A 15,169-nucleotide genomic window follows, 5' to 3' on the forward strand; every position below is an offset into this window, starting at 1 on the left:
AGGCTGCACCCACATGCTCAGCATAAAATTTATTCTACTTCTGGAGGTGGTGATATGATGGATGCCTGACCCTCTAGGATCCTCTGGTTGCAAAGAGCAGAGACATACTCAAATTAGATAAGGCAGAAAGAGGGTTGATTATCAAGTTACAAGGATATTTCATGGAACCAAACTGATAATTACTGGTTTGAATACACGGCAGACATTAACTAGCATCTCTAATTCTCAATTCCAAGTTCCCAGGAGAGATGGTTTGATGTAGCTTGAGCCAAGTGTGTGTAGCTGGTCTGGTCCAGATCAAGAGGACTGGGTTATTCAGTCCAAAAGTGGCTGCAGGAGTCCCTCCTGGGGTCAAAGGACTGCTCACAGAAAGGGAGATGGATAATGAGCAGAGAGCCCAGAGTATATCCATCCTAGTGACGGACTGCATACAAATCACATGTCTATCACTCTCCTAGGAGGAGGGCCCTCAAGACACTGTAATTAACAAATAAATCCAAGTGCTGCTGTTTTAAAAAGACAAAATAGAGAGGCTTTGGCTAGATAAATCAAGGATCATGCCTGTAATCTCAGCACTTTGGGAGGCCGAGGCAGGAGGATCACTTGAGCCCAGGAATTTGAGACCAGCCTGGGCAACACAGGGAAACCCCATCTCTATAAAAAAAAATTTCTTAAATTAGCCAGGCATGGTGGTACACACCTATAGTCCCAGCTACTCAGGAGGCTGAGGTGAGAGAATCACTTGATCCCAGGAAGTTGAGGCTTCAGTGAGCCATGATCGTGCCACTGCACTCCAGCCTGGGTGACAGAGTGAGACCCTGTCTCAAAAAAAAAATAGAGGAAAAGAAAAAAAATCTCTCATATCCACAATATTAGAAAGACAAAATGCAGATTTTTTTGAAAAATTAGGTTGCATTTATTAAAAGGTAAAATCTCATTTAAGAAGGCAGTTTTCTAGAAAAAAATATTGACTCAAGAAAAACTGAATATCCCAACAAACATTGGAATATCTGTAAATGATATCCCAAAAAAAAGTGCTGCTAGGCCGGGCTCGGTCGCTTACGCCTGTCATCCCAGCACTTTGAGAGGTCGAGGTGGGTGGATGACGAGGTCAGGAGTTCCAGACCAGCCTGACCAACATAGTGAAACTCCATTTCTACTAAAAATACACAAAAAATTAGCCAGGCCTGGTAGCACACGCCTGTAATCCCAGCTACTCAGGAGGTTGGGCAGGAGAATCGCTTGAACCTGGGAGGTGGAGGTTACAGTGAGCCGAGATCATGCCACTGCACTCCAGCCTGGGCAAAAGAGCAAGACTCAGTCTCAAAAAAAGAAAAAAACAAAAAACTTCTGTTAGATCCAAAGATTTTATATATGAGTTCAATCAAATCTTCAAGGAACTAGGCTCTTTATGCTGTTTCAGAAATATAAAAAATGCACTTCCTTGTTTATTTTACTAGTCAGCAACTGGAAACTCTGAATACAGATGCATAAAATGTGAATAATATAGGAGCAAATAGGATTCAAGTAAATTAGCAAAGATAAATATGCATCTAGAGAATTTAGGAGGACAGGGTGGTGGGGGGGGAAATGTGTAGTAGCAGAGTAGGATTCCTTCTAAGGATGCCAAGAATGTCTTGTTATTGGGATGCCAAGTAATATAATTAAAGCCCTATAGTGGGTCAAAAGAGGGGAAAATGCACTATCAAATGGATGATTTTAATTAGGCATTGATGGAAGTCAATGATCATTTCTGAAAACAAAATCCTAAATTAGAACTAGAGGATGGTCTTTAATGTAATCAAGAACAATTACCTGACTGGCTCCTTATGTTATGTTTAAGGCAGCATTTAAAGCCCAGAACAACATGACTGCAATTATTTAGTATTGTTCTGGAAGGTACAGCCAACGTGACAAGACAAGGAAAAAGAAAAAAAATCGACTCAAATCTTAAAGAGAAGTCATATTGTTTTGTGATTAGCAGATGATGGCATTGTCTGCCTGTAAAACCAAAGAAAACCAACTGACAACCTGCTGGAACTAATAAACAATTTTGGCAGAAGGGAGAATTCGCACACGCGCACACGCGCACACACACACACACACTAACCAGTTTGGCAATATGGTGTGTGTGTGTGTGTGTGCGCGCACACATGCGTGTGTGCTGAGGTGGAGGAAAGGTTACTTGCAACAGAAACAAAAATGTTAAATATTTGAATAAATATGCACAAAGAATTTGTATGAAGGCTGGGCACAGTAGCTCCTGCCTATAATCCCAGTACATTGAGAGGCTAAGGCAGGTGGATCACTTGAGCCCAGGAGTTTGAGACCAGCCTGGGCAACATGGCAAGACTCCCATATCTACAAAATAAAGAAAAATTAGCCAGACATGGTGGCATGCACCTGTGGTCCCAGCTACTTGGAAGGCTGAGGTGGGAGTATCACTGTGGTGATTGTGGAGGTCGAGGGGGTGGTGAGCCAAGACTGCCACTGTACTCCAGCCTGGGTGACAGAGTGAGACCTTGTTTCAAAAAAAGAAGCAAAAGTTTGCATGAATAAAACTATAAAACCTTGCTAGATAATATAAACAAAAGATCTGACTAAGTAATGGGCCTGGCATATACCTGGATGTTAATTCTCCTCAAATGAATCTATTCATTTTATTCAATTAAATGGAAATTCCTATTAAAAGAACTCTTTGACTTTTAAAGTTCATCTAGAGATTGGTGAGAACACTTGGAGAAAATATGAACATGGAGAGTAAGATTATCATTTTAAAATGTAAGTTTATAGTAATTAAAAGTATAGTACTGCTGTAGAAAGATCAGTGGGATAGAAGAGAAGCTCCATTTTAAAAATAGAGTTTACTGTATGCCAAGGTGGCATTTGAATCAGTGGGAAAGATTATTTTACAAATAGTGTTGAGACAACTGGCTTGCCATTTGGAAAATAATTCTTCCCTTATATATACCAAAATAAGTCCCAAAATAATTACAGACTTGCACATTAAAAACAAAACTGCTTTTTAAGTTATGGAATGGTGAAAATTTTCTAAGCATGGCACCAAAGACAGAAAACATAAAGAACAAGACTAAGAAATTGAGCAACAAAATATTTTTACATTAGAAAATCACAAAGTCAAAGCAGCCAGCAAAATGGGTAATGGGATATGCAACATATAAAGTCGAGATGTAGATATCCTCAACTTCTAAAGATTTATGACATATAAATAAGAAAGGTAAGCAACCTAACAACTTGGGCAATGTGCATGAACAAGCAACGTGCAAAAGCAGAAATTCAAATGGACAATCAGCAAATGAAAGAAAAAATGCTTGACTCAGTAGGCATGAAAAAGATGGAGCAAAATAATGATAGCAATTTTTGCAGTGGAGAAACATGAAAAGGATCTACTTTTAGTGCTATTATGAGTGTCAATTGGTACAACTGTTCTGAAAGGATATTTTGCCAAAACTTTAGACTCAATCACATCCAGGGTGTGTTTTTAGACAACAGTTTCAAGGAAATAAAGGGTATATGCATATTCAACCTCGGAATGCTTAATATAGTTTTGTTTCACTATTAAAAAATGCAAAGACGTATCTGATATGGGAGATTGGTATGGAATACAGTAAGCTCTTTGAAAAGATTTAGTAAATGGATGTAAACAACTAATACAGAATATTATCCGTTGTATATTATCAAGTTTTAAAAGGTTACAGAAGGGCTGGGCACGGTGGCTCACACCTGTAATCCCAGCACTTTGGGAGGCCAAGGTGGGTGGATCACGAGGTCAAGAGATAGAGACCATCCCGGTCAACATGGTGAAACCTCGTCTCTACTAAAAATACAAAAAATTAGCTGGGCATGGTGGTGTGTGCCTGTAATCCCAGCTACTCAGGAGGCTGAGGCAGGAGAATTGCCTGAACCCAGGAGGCAAAGGTTGTGGTGAGCCGAGATCACGCCATTGCACTCCAGCCTGGGTAACAAGAGCGAAACTCCGTCTCAAAAAAAAAAAAAAAAAAAAGTTACAGAATGATGCACTTACTTTGTGTGATTCTATTATTTTTTTAAAATACTATACATGCACAAAAATCACACAGACACACAAATAAGAACGTTAAAAGTCTAGAAGGATTGGCCAGCCACGGTGGCTCATGCCTGTAATCCCAGCACTTTGGGAGGCTCAGGTGGGCAGATCATGAGGTCAGGAGATCGAGATCATCCTGGCCAACGTGGTGAAACCCTGTCTCTACTAAAAATGCAAAAATTAGCTGGGTGTGTTGGTGCACACCTGTAGTCCCAGCTACTCAGGAGGCTGAGGCAGGAGAATTGCTTGAACCCTGGAGGCAGAGATCGCAGTGAGCCAAGATCATGCCACCGCACTCCAGCCTGGGTGACAGAGCAAGACTCCATCTCACACACACACAAAAAAAGTCTGGAAGGATATACAACACACATTTGTTTTTTTTTTTTTTTTTTTTTTTTTTTTTTTTTTTAGAGAAAGAGAGAGAGAGAATAGGAATGAGAAAAAAGGAAGAGAAAGAGAGAGAGAGAATGGGGAGGAGGGAGAAGGAAAAGAAAGAGGGAGAGAGAATGGGAGTATTGCTTTCTTGCCCAGGCTAGAATGCAATTTAGTAATGGGTATTGAAAACCTCTTTTATACTGATAATTATACTTAATGATGTACTCAGGAAGGAGTAAGGGAAGAAGATAACAAACAAACAGCCAACCAATATTTAATTTAAACCTATGAAATGCTATGCGATTACTGAGGAGTGATTTACTTCCAATTATATAGTCACCTTTGGAAGAGGTGTGAGGTGGTAATGTATGTTTTGTGTATTTGAAGTGGAGAGTACTATAAATATTTATTAAGTTTACTTGTTCCGGGTCTGAGTTCAAGTTCTGAATATCCTTGTTAATTTTCTATCTCGTTGATCTATAAAATCGTTAGCTCTTCTTGTTGCATTGATCCTTTTGCCATTATGTAATGTCATTCCTCGCCTCTTTTGATCTTTGTTGCTTTAAAGTCTACTTTATCAGAGGTGAGAATTGCATCTGCTGCTTTTTGTTTATTAGTTTATTTTTACTCTCTGTTCAATTGGTAAATCTTCCTCCTTCTCTCTGAGTCTTTGTGTATTGTTTCATGTAAGATGGGCCCGGATGCAGCATACCGATGGGTTTTGGCTTTTTATCCAATTAAAATATATGTAAGTTTAATACCAGCATTTGATGCTAGCTGGCTGTTTTGCCCATTAGTTGATGTGAATTTTTTATTGTGTTAAAGTTCTTTGCTTTTTGATATATTTTTGGAAAGGCTGATATTGGTTGTTCCTTTATATGTATAGTGCTTCTTTCAGAAGCTCTTGTAAAGCAGGCCTGGTGGTGGTGAAGTCTCTAAGTACTTGTTTGTTCGCAAAAGATTTAATTTTTCCTTCGCACATAAAGCTTAGTTTGGCTGGATAGGAAATTCTGGGTTGAAAGTTCTTTTCTTTAAGGATGTTAAATATTGGTCCCCACTCTTTTCTGGCTTGTAGGGTTTCTGCTGAGAGATCTGCTGTAAGTCTGATAGGTTTCCCTTTATGGGTAACCTGAACTTTCTCTCTAGCTGCCCTTAGTATTTTCTCCTTCATTTCAACCCTAATAAATCTGGCAATTATGTGCCTTGGGGTTGGTCTTCTTGAAGAATATCTTTGTGGTGTTCTCTGTATTACCTGGAGTTGAATATTACCCTGCCTTGCCAGGTTGGGAAAATTTTCCTGAATGATATCCTGAAGAGTATTTTCCAACTTGGATTCATTCTCTTCATCACATTCAGGTACACCTATCAAACGTAAATTAGGTCTTTTCACATAGTCCCATATTTCCTGGAGACTTTGCTCATTCCTTTTCATCCTTTTTTCTGCATTTTTGTCTTCTCGTTTCATTTCACTGAGCTGGTCCTCGACTTCTGATATCCTTCCTTCCGCTTGATCAATTCGACTGTTTAAACTTGTGCATGCTTCGCGAAGTTCTCGTGTTGTGTTTTTCAGCTCCATCAATTCACTTATATTCTTCTCTAAATTGTCCATTCTCATTAACATTTCGTTAAACCTTTTTTCAAGGTTCTTAGTTTCTTTGCATTGGGTTAGAATAAGTTCTTTTAATTCACAGAAGTTTCTTATCACCCACGTTTGGAAACCTGCTTCTGTTATTGGAATACCGGTGTAATCTATTAAGCCTTGTTCCGTTACTGATGAGGAATTGCAATCCCCTGTAGAGGGAGAGGCATTCTGATTTTGAGTATTCTCTACCTTTTTACGCTGGTTTCTTCCCTTCATTATATATTTGTCCGTCTGTCGTCTTTATAATTACCGACTTTCTAACTGGGTCTCTGACGTCCAACTTGTTGATTCCCTGCGCCGAAATCTGAGCAATCCACTGAGCCGGCCAAAAGAGCGGTGTTAAGATTGATGGTGCTTTTCTGCCCGGGAATATCCGGACTCTGCACCAAGAACTGGCGTGCTAAGGCACCAGCAAAACCGCCACGCCGGCCACAAGAGTCGCCCTGGCGACCCGTGGAGCTCCTCCACTGGGAATCTCGTAGTCCGTGAGCAACTAATATTCGTCTGAAAGTGTGGCGTCCTCTCGTTCTTTGCGCTTTCACTGGGAGGTACGTGCCCGAGCTGCTAATCATCAGCCATCTTGGATCTCTCTCCTCCACACATTTGTTAATAGTGTTTATCCCTCCATGGTGGGATTGATTATACAAGATCTTCATTTTTTCCTTTACTTATTCAATGTGTTATTTTCATGTGTATCAATCAGAGAATGCAAAGTCAGGAAGTATTTTAAAGCCAACAGCAGTTAAGTTTCAGATCCATTTCTGAGCCTGGGCCCTACCCAGGACTGTTGTTAATTTAAAGATAAATCCATCCACGACCGCGCTCTATCTTACAATTCTGGGCATTGATTTGTTTCCTTTTGGCGTTCATTTTGCTGCTGCAGCTTTCTGAGGTCCCTGAGCTGGGGGTGCCTGTTTAACTACCGGCCCTTTGTGTCTCTTGCCAGATTTATTCAGCAGTTTATCTAGCGCTTTTCCTAATTGAATAAAACCTATAATTTCATTTTTAAAATACATGGAACCATTAGTGTCAGTAATTAGACATTAACTAGTATGAAGATGGTCCATTAATGAAGCAGCAGTTTTAGGAGGCTCCACTGGTAGAGTCTACGGGGGAATCACGTGTAAATGCTGTCCCTTGCTGATTTATGATGGGCCTGTTTGTGATCCTCTGAACAGCAGCGGGACCTACAATGAAATCAGCAATTTTCCTAACAGGTATTAAACAGCAAGAACTGCAAATGAGATTTTTGTTGTTGGTGGAACAGCCTGGAAGCCTAGTGAAAAGGGGTGCTCTTGTAACACTAGCCCTCAGAGACAGAGCTGATACTGACTCTCTTCCTGATAGAGACCTCCCTCATCTGGCCTGCTGGACAAATCATTGAGCAAAAGGTCTTCCAACAGCTATGGGAGGCAGCATGGTGTCATGGTCAAAGGCAGGCCTTTAGCATCAGATGGCTGTGGGTTCAAATCCAGCTTTGACACTTTCTGGCTTTGTAATCTTGGCCAAGTTAATGCTAATTACTTAGCTGGCCTAAGACTCAGTTCCTCAATTTGAGATTGTAAAGCAAGCCTCTGTTAAAAACTGTGTTAGTCTGTTTTAATGCTGCTGATAAAGACATACCCAAGACTGGGCAATTTACAAAAGAAAGAGGTTTAATGTTCCACATGGCTGGGGATGCTTCACAATCATGATGGAAGGTGAGACAGAGCAAGTCATGTCTTACATGGATGGCAGCAGGCAAAAAGAGAGCTTGTGCAAGAAACTCCCCCTTTTAAAACCATCAGATCTGTGAGCCTCATTCACTAAAATAAGAACGGCACAGGAAAGACCTACCCCCATAATTCAATCACCTCCCACCAGGTTCTTCCCAGGACACATGGGAATTATGGGAGTTACAATTCAGGATGAGTTTTGGGTGGAGACACAGCCAAACCATATCAAAAACCTAAGATCATCAACCTCCTGTTAATGCAGATCAGGGAAGCAAAAGGAGCCCTCTTTCAGGACCTGTGGTCTAGCCCAGGTTGAAGGCAAAGCCTCAGAGCCTCAATCTTAATTTGGGTCACAGACTTCTTGAGAAAATTAGATGGAAATAGCTCATGTAGATTGAGCACTTACTATGAAGTGTTATGCAAACATAGTCTTTAAATTCTCACATTGAACTTATAAGGTAGGTATAATTATGAATATCTCTAAGCCTACAGGTGAGGAAACTGAGGCTTACAGAGGGGTTTATACTTCCCTTTAGGGTTACGGAAAGTGGCTGATGTGGAATTTGAACTTGGGCCACTTGACTACAGACTCCTGGCTCCTGACTACATACTGCCCTACTCTGACTTGCTCATGCATATATCATATACAAAACAGCATTCCATGGTGTTCTGGACCCCCTGAAGCCCACCCAGGAATGCCTAATAACCTGTAGGGACAGGAATAATTCCAGGATTAAAATGTATCCAGATACAACAACTGCTCACCCACTCTCACCCAAGCCAACATCATCTCTTTCATCATGACCGTGTGCAGCTCCTAACTGATTAGTGCGCTGCCCTTTCCTCTCTTCTGTCTGTCCCAGCAGAGCAGCCCACAGATCTGCTAAAGCGTAAGTCCAATCATGTCACTCCTCTGCTTCTCATCTCGTTCAGAGTAAACATCAAAGTTCTTTTACAGTCTCCAAGGTCCTACATCCAATGCCTCTTCCTATTTGTCTCTCTGATCTCCTCCCCTGCTACTCTCTGTTTTGCCTGTTCTGTTTCAGCAACACAGGCTTCCTCCCTGTCCCCTGGACACACCAGCTGCATTCCCACCCTGGGGACTATGCACTTGTGTTTCTCCTTCCCAGCATGTTTGCTCCTCCGAGAGCCTCGTGTCCAGCTCCTTCACTCCTTATAAGTCTTTATTCAAACTCCTCTTCTGAGGGAAGTTTTCCCCAGCCACCCTTTGCGCAATGTTAACCTCCCCAGCCCTCCATCACTCCTTATTTTTGCTGCTTAGGACTTATAACCACCTAATGTGGTTTAACTGTTAGATACAGATGATCCCTAACTTATAACAGTTCAACTTACGATTTTTTGACTTTATGATGGTGCAAAAGCAATAAGCATTCGGTAGAAACCATAGTTCAACTAGTCATGCAAGCACCCTCTTTTTCACTTTCAGTACAGTATTCAATAAGTCACGTGAGCTATTCAACACTTTCTTATAAAATGGGTTTTGTGAGCCGGGCACGGTGGCTTACGCCTGTAATCCCAGCACTTTGTGAGGCGAAGACGGGCGGATCACGAGGTCAGGGTCGTGAGGTCAGGAGATTGAGGCCATCCTGGTCAACATGGTGAAACCCCACCTCTACTAAAAATACAAAAATTAGCTGGGTGTGGTGGCGTGCACCTGTAATCCCAGCTACTCGGGAGGCTGAGGCAGGAGAATCGCTTGAACCCAGGAAGCAGAGATTGCAGTGAGCACTACACTCTAGCCTGGCAACAGAGCAAGACTTCTTCTAAAAAAAAACGGAGGGGGACGTGGTGTTAGATGATTTTGCCCAAGGCCATAAGGTAATGTAAGTGTTCTGAGCATGTTTAAGGTCAGCTAGGCTAAGCTACTATATTCAGTAGGTTAGGTGCATTAAACGGATTTTTAACTTAAGATATTTTTAACTTGTGGCTTTAGCAGGATGTAACCTCATTTTAAGTTGACAATCATCTGTACTTTGTTTTGCATTTTACTGTCTGTATCCCGACAACACCACAGTCTCCATAGGTCAGAGATTTTGCTTCTTCTGTCCAGTCTATCTCTAGGCTCAGGAACAGTACCTAGCACATAGTAGATGCTCAATAAATATTTGATGAATGAATGAACCTGGCCCAATGCCCTTCTATCCACAGGGGTCTGCGATTTGACAGGCAAAGTCTCAGTGAAGCCACAAAGACTCCTACATTGAAGGCAGCTGCTAGTGGTAACACCTTGTGGGCTAGAAACCTGTGAGACTCAGGACGCCAGTGTTGGCAGGGAAAGGATTCATTTCTAGGGCCAGGGTGGGCTCATGTGGGAGGTGCAAACAGGCCTGAATAGCCCCGCAGGGAAGTGACCAGGCATGCATACATTGCTTTTGGTACCAGCGTAATGATTACAGATGGTGCCAGTGCTTCTCCAGACAGTCTGTTTATTGTTGATGGAAATGAGATCTGTATACTTTAGATACCCAACGAGCCAATAGTACAGCAGACATTTGAGATGAAAATTTCAGAACTTGGCTTATAAATCTGCTCTCTACACAGAAGTGGGACAATCTTGTGATTTGTCAACTGAGCATTAGGATTTCAAATGGCAGCCCTCGAGATAAACCCAAGTAAAAGACTATTTAATAATCTACCTTTCACTTCTCATATCGACCTTAAGGATGATTATTCCGGACTTATTTTCCAGGAGATAAGTTCCCCGCTTCAATGAATTCTGATTTTTATTGTCATTTACCCAGAGCTTTATCTCCTATACCAAATATAGCAAATGCTCTTGGGTAATATTTGATCCCGAGAAGTTTTGTTGGGCTCACAGGGCATTTTGAGGAAAAAAATTCTTTTATTGGGTGCTGATTTAAAAATCAAAACATACCAAAAGAGTATAGTTCTGGCTTCTCTTGAAAAATGGAGAGATTGGGCAACACTGGACCTACATTTTTGCTTGTTAATGATCAGCTGGAAAGAAATGGTTTCCTCTTTAGATGGGGCACACCCTCTAGGGTTTCCCACCAGCCCCCACTGCACTCATCTATTACCTGCCTGACCCATGTAAGTACCTCAAACAGCAACTCTGACATCTACTGCTGGGTGGTGAACTGCCTCACTGAGGATGGGGAGGGAGCAGCGTGGACCCCAGAATACAAGATTCTCCCTAACATTATCCCAGAGAACCCAGAACATGGACTTATTTGGCAATCTGCTTCCTTACCTAGAGCCCTCACATTGGTTTATAAGAGTCACAATGTATAAAAGCTATTTATAGGCCTGATACGGTGGCTCATGCCTGTAATCTCAGCACTTTGGGAGGCTGAGGAGGGTGGATCACAAGGTCAGGAGTTCAAGACTAGCCCGATCAATGTGGTGAAACCCTGTCTCTACTAAAAATACAAAAATTAGTGAGGCGTGGTGGCGCATGCCTGTAATCCCAGTTACTCAAGAGGCTGAGGCAGGAGAATCACTTGAACCCGGGAGGTGGAGGTTGGAGTGAGCTGAGATCATGCCACTGCACTCCAGCCTGGGTGACAGAACGAGACTCCATCAAAAAAAATAAGGCTATTTATATAATGACTTTCAGACTTTCGACCCTAGTATTGAGATCTCTGGCTGAAAGTGTGGACTCTGGAGCCATAAAGCCCAGTGTCAAATCCTGGCTCAACCCCTCACCAGACATGTGACCATAGACACGTTTCTTAACCTTTCAATGCCTCAGTTTCCTTATCTGTAAAGTGATGATAACAATAGTTACTATTGTATTGGGCTAGAGTTGAGAATTAAATTATTCATGTAAAGCATCCGGAAAAGTATCTGGCATGCACGAAGTGGTCAAAAATTGTCTGCTGGCAGAGGAATCCTCGAGTGTCAAGAAAACAATCTACCTTGGGAGCCAGCAGAGTGGAATTCAAAGCCTGGTTCCATCACTCCAAGGCAAAACCAGCATCACTTCTTTGAGCCTCACCTTCAGTATGTGTAGAAGCAGAATCGATTTCGTAGGTTATTAAATGGGAGTGGCAGAGGCAAAGGAAACCAAGAATTCTTTAAACACCAAGCTTGAAGGCTGGAACATAGCAGACATTTAAATGTTCACTAAATCTTATCTCACTTTAACGACAAGTTTCTTGGACCATTTTCTCAACCTCTAAACCTGTTGGGTAACAGATAAACTAGATTAGAAGAGAGAGAGAGAGAGCTCAATGGGAGATGGTTTTTTGGTTTTGGTGCAGGAACTTTTGAATATATAGTCGAACTTTACAAGTGGCCATTGTGGGATGTTCTGGGCAGATATCCTAGTCTACCAGGATTAGGCCTAGTCTATCCCGGAAACCTTTGACAGAACAAAACCCATGTTTTTCAATTTGCTTTTGCTGTGTAACAAACAACCCCAAAACTTAGTGACTTAACACAACAGCCACTTTTGGAGCCCAGCAACTCTACCGGATGGCAGTTTGGCTTGAGTTCACCTGGCAGTTCTCGTATGAGCCTGGGTTAGCTGAGCTTGGCTGGGTTCACCCATGCATCAAAGATCGACTAGTGGGTCAACTGTGGGTGGCTGATGGATGGAGGCTTAATCCAGAGTGCTTGAGATGATGGAGGCCCCTTTCTGAGTGAGCTCCTGTTTGCCAGCAGGCTTCCAGGAGATCACAGTGTTCCAGGAACAGTAGGAGGGCAAGCTTCAGTGCACAAGAACTTTTCAAGTGTCTGCATGTGCCACGTTTGTGACTGTCCTGTTGGTCAAAGCAAGTCTCGAGCCAAGTTTTGAGTGACTCTGGGAGGGCACTACCACAGGGGGTTAATACAGGAAGGGGACTTCATGTAGCCATTTTTGCAAACAGTAGACCCCTTCAGGATCATAAACTAAGCTAGAAAACTGTTCCTTCAACTTCTAGTTGTCAACTGAGCACTGGATTTCAAATGACAGCCCTAGAGATGAACCTAAGTAAAAGACTATTTAATAATCTACCCTTTGCTTTTCATATCAACCCTAAAGATGATTATTCCAGGTTTATTTTCCAGGAGATAAGTTCAGAAGGTGAGTTTTCTGCCTCCACGTCCCATCTGCAAGTTCTCAGAATTGTGTGGAATTTATTCACTGGCAACTGCACTAACCTGGCTTCCAGCAAAGCTGAGACGCAGCTGTCCTCAAGCCTGGTTTCACAGCGATCCCTGTCTCAGTCTCCCAACCCATGCTTCCCTGGGTGGCCTGGCTTGACCACGGGCAGTGGGCCCATATGGCTGTGAGTCTGTGTCTCCTGGGTGCCAAACTCTGCCAGGGCCATATGCTGTCTGGAACGAGGCATTATTCACTGTGAGTGTCATTGCTGAGAGCTGGCAGAGGCACCTGCTGCGGCTGGAATCTGTTACAGTCAAGACAGTACTGGGACCTGGTACACCTCCAAGCCCCAGGAAGCCAAACCACTTGACCCAATGACAAATCTCCCAGTTCTCCTGAGATTCCTGGATCCTACATTGCTAGACCATTAACCTTAAAGGGCTGCATCACCCTGTGTGGCTCCTGCAGGGCTGGGTCGATACAGTGGTGAGGACTCTTCTCTGCAGCTGAGAGTGTTTGGAGCCTGAGGGTCAATCCCAAATCACATACAGGGAAGGGCATGGGGGCCAAGGCTGCAGGAGCATGCCCTAATGGGACATTCCTAATAGGGACAATCCTAATAGAGGCCAGCATTGACAGAACACTTACCTATACAGTCATGTATTGCTTAATGATGGGGACATGCACTGCGAAATGCATTGTTAGGCCATTTCAGTGATATTGATGATCCTGGCCCTGTGCAGGCCTATGTTAATGTGGGTGTATGTGTCTTAATTTCTAACAAAAATGTTCAAAAAGGAAACAATAAAATTAAAAAAAATTAAGAATAGAATAATGATTGTAAAGATATACACAAAATATTCTTGTACAGCTGTACAAAAATATTGAGCTAAGCATTACAACAAAAAAGTCAAAATGTTAAAAATAAATTTAAAAGTTTATAAAGTAAAAATGTTATCCTGAGCTCAGGTTCCCGTATGCACTTGTTATTGAAGAAAGAAAACGACTTTTTTATAAATTTGTTGTGGTCTAAGTGTACAGCATTTATAAAGCCTACAGTCGTGTGTACGGGAATGTCCTAGGCCTTCACATTCACTCGCCACTTGCTGGTTCTCCCAGGGCAACCTCCAGTCCTGCAAGCTCCATTCATACTAAGTGCCCTATGTAGTTATACCATTTTCAACCTTTTATACCATAGTTTTACTGTTCTTTTCCTGTATTTAGGATACACAAATGCTTCCCAATGTGTTACAGTTGCCTCCAGTATTCAGGACAGCAACATGCTGCGTAGGTTTATAGCCTAGGCACAATAGATGATATCATATAATCTAGGGTTTGTGTAAGTACATTCTATGACGCTCACACAACAAAGTTGCCTAATGTCACGTTTCTCAGAACATATCTCCGTCATGGAATGACACATGTCTATATATAATATTGCATTCCTTTCTTCCCCTCCCAATTCAAAACCCATTGAGTCAAGAGTCAGACAAATGGCCATCAAAATGTCAGCTATAACAAACTATGCATCCAACAAAGGACTAGTAACCAGAATCTACAAGGAACTCAAACAAATCAGCAAGAATAAAACACATAATCTCAACAAAAAGTGGGCTAAGGACATGCATAGACAATTCTCAAAAAAAAAAAAACAAAAACAAATGGCCAAGAAATAGATGAAAAAATGCTCATGATCACTAATTATCGGAAAATACCAATCAAAACCACAATACAATACCACATTACTCCTGCAAGAATGGCCATAATTTTTAAAAAATTAAAAAATGATGGCATGGATGTGGTGAAAAAGGAACACTTTTACACGGCTGGTGGCAGCACCACTGCTATGGAAAACTAGCACAACCACTGTGGAAAACAGTGTGGATATTCCTTAAAGAACTAAGAGTAGATCTACCATTGGATCCAGCAGTCCCACTCCTGGGTATCTACCCAGAGGAAAAGAAGTCATCATATGAAAAAGACACATGCACATGCATGTTTATAGCAGCACAATTTGCAATTGAAAAAAATAAGGATCCAGCCCAAATACCCATCAATCAATGAGTGGATAAAGAAAATGTGGTGTATATATATGTGTGTGTGTGTATATATATATATATATATGTATGCGCCATGGAATACTACTCAGCCATAAAAAGGAACAAAATAATGACAGCTGCAGCAATCTAAATGGAATTGAAGGCCATTATTCTAAATGAAGTAACTCAGGAATGGAAAGCCAAACATCGTATGTTCTCACTTATAAGTGGGAGCTAAGC

At 41.8% G+C, this 15,169-nt stretch overlaps 1 protein-coding gene across 1 annotated transcript in view; it reads left to right on the top strand.

The window, feature by feature from the left end:
• HS3ST2 (heparan sulfate-glucosamine 3-sulfotransferase 2) overlaps positions 1-15,169 on the top strand; it is a 105,234-nt gene that overhangs the window by 49,846 nt on the left and 40,219 nt on the right. The gene's annotated exons all lie outside the window — the stretch shown is intronic.

Source organism: Aotus nancymaae, unplaced genomic scaffold, assembly GCF_030222135.1.
Source record: "Aotus nancymaae isolate 86718 unplaced genomic scaffold, 86718_ANA_hifiasm-v0.15.2.pri h1tg000049l, whole genome shotgun sequence".
Lineage (NCBI taxonomy): Eukaryota > Metazoa > Chordata > Mammalia > Primates > Aotidae > Aotus > Aotus nancymaae.